The sequence below is a fragment of the Pteropus medius genome, unplaced genomic scaffold, assembly GCF_902729225.1.
Source record: "Pteropus medius unplaced genomic scaffold, Ma_sr-lr_union100, whole genome shotgun sequence".
Lineage (NCBI taxonomy): Eukaryota > Metazoa > Chordata > Mammalia > Chiroptera > Pteropodidae > Pteropus > Pteropus medius.
The window spans coordinates 5,445,007-5,447,498 of NW_024342469.1; the positions used below are offsets into that span (position 1 = coordinate 5,445,007).

Genomic DNA, 2,492 nt, shown 5'->3' on the forward strand with positions numbered 1-2,492 from the left:
TTACTGATAGAAGGGTGTTGAATTCTCCAAATGTAATCCTGGATTTGTCTATTCCTCTTTGTAGTTTCCGGTTTTTGCCTCACGTATTTTGGTTCCCTGTCATTAGGTGCATGTGCATTAAAAATTGTTATGTCTTCTTGGAGAATTAGCCCTTTTATCATTATATAATGCCCCTCTCTCTCCCAATGATTTTCTTTGCTCCGAAGTCAGCTTTCTTTTGATGTGTGTTAGCAAAATGTATCCTTCTCCATTCCTTTTTTCTTTTTAAAAAACTAGTGATAAAGTAACATAAAATTTACCATCTTAACCTTTTTAAGTGTACAGTTCAGTAGTGTTGATATTCACAATGCTATGCAACCAATCCCCAGAATTTCTTCTATGCCTTTCCTCTTAATCTGTGTTCTTGTATTTAGAGTGGGTTTCCTGTAGACGATATAGAGTCTTGTTTTTTCAATCCACTCTGACAGTCTGTCTTTTGATATGTGTATTTAGACCATTGGTGTTTAAAATGATTACTGATGTGGTTGGATCAATAGCTACCATATATTTTACTGTTTTCTATCCATTGTCCTCTACTCTTTTCTGCCTTTTCTGGTTTTAATTAAGTGTGTTATGATTCCATTTCCTCTCCTCTCTTATATATCAATTGTACTATTTTTTTCTAACCTTTTTTAATGGTCACCCTAGAGTTTGTGATATACATTTACAGCTAATCCAAGTCCACTTTCAAATAGCATTATACTGCTTCACAGAGAGTACCTCAAAACAGATTTCCAGTTCCTCTATTCCCTTATAACATTGCTGTCATTCATTTCACTCAGCCATAAGGAATAATCACTGAATACACTGTTGTTACTACTATTCTGAACAAACTATCATATGTTAGTTTACGAATAAAATATTTTATCTTACTTTAATTTATTCCTCCTCTATCACTCCTCCTTTCTTTTAGTAGATCCAATTTTCTGATCTACATCATTTTCTTTCTCTCCAAAGGGCTTTTTAAAGCATTTCTGGCAAGGCAGCACTGTTGGTGACAAATTCCCTTGACTTTAGTTTGTCTAATAAAGTATTTCTTCATTTTCGAAGGACAATTTCACCGGATACAGAATTCTACATTTTTTAAAGCACTTTAAATATTTAACTTCACTCTTTTCTTACTGGAATGGTTTCTAAAGAGAAGTCTGATGTAATTCTTATCCTTGTTCCTCTATAAGATTTCCCCGCTCTGACTTCAAGATTTTTTCCCTTTGTCTCTGATGTTTCTACAGTTTTAACATGATACGCCTAGTTGTAGATGTTTTAGTATTTACTCAGTATTCTCTGAGATTCCTAGATCAATGGTTTGGTATCTGTCCTTAATTTTGGAAAATTCTAAGTCATTAATACTTCAAATATTTCTTCCGTTCCTATCTTTTTTCTTCTCTGGTAGTCCCATTGTGTACATGTATGCTCTGTGTATGTAAGCTACACATTTTGTAATTGTTCCACAGTTTTTGGATATTCTGTTCCACATATTTCTTGTTTCTCTCTGCATTTCAGTTTTGGAGGTTACTATCAACATATGTTCAAGGTCACTGATTCTTTCCTTGGCCATGTCCAATCTACTGATAACTGCATCAAAGGCTTTCTTCATTTCTATTAGTGTTTTTGATTTCTAGCTTTTCTTTTTGATTATGTCTTAGTTTCCATCTCTCTGCTTATATTACCCATTGATTTTTGCATGTTGTCCACGTTTTCCATTACAGCCCTTAGCATATTAATTAGTTGTTTTAAACTCCTGTCTGAGTCTACGGCCACGCTACCCCGAACAAACCCGATTCCATCTGATCTCAGAAGCTAAGCAGGGTCGGGCCTAGTTAGTACTTGGATAGGAGACCACCTAGGAAGACCAGGTGCTGTAGGTGTAAAAGATAAGGGATTTTAAGCTGACAGGGTCTTTGCAATCTGAGGTCAAACAAGGGTTGCCTCACTAAGAATAAAAAATAGATAAATGATAGATAGATAGATAGATAGATAGATAGATAGATGGATGATAGATAGATAGATAGATAGATAGATAGATAGATAGATAGATATCTTGTCTGGTAATTCCACCATCTTTGCCATGTCTGAGGCTCATTTTGATATTTGCTCTGTCCAAGCTGTATTGTCTTTTCGTATGCCTTGCGGTTTTATGCTAAAAGCCGGACATGAAATGCTAAGTAAAAGGAACTGAATGTCAATCGAGGGTTTATGTTTATTTGGCTTGGAGGTAAGCTGTGTTTACTGTTTGCTATAGCTGTAGGTGTTAGAGGCTAAAATTTCCTCTGACATTCTTGGTTTTGTCTCCTCTGCTGTCACTGTGTTTCCCAGAAACTTCTTAAGTAAGGTCTGAAATCTGCAGTTCTTTCAGTTGTAATCTCATCATTATGCAGGAACCTGGTTGATGTGGCCGGTAAGGTGTTGGGGGAAAAGCAGCATTCTATCATCCTACCTAGTTTAGGTGTCAG

General features: G+C 35.7%; 1 pseudogene; it reads left to right on the forward strand.

Annotated features, from left to right (window-relative positions):
* The first annotated feature begins 1,788 nt into the window (after positions 1-1,788).
* LOC120603090 (uncharacterized) lies at positions 1,789-1,907 on the forward strand (annotated as a pseudogene).
* Positions 1,908-2,492: the final 585 nt, after the last annotated feature.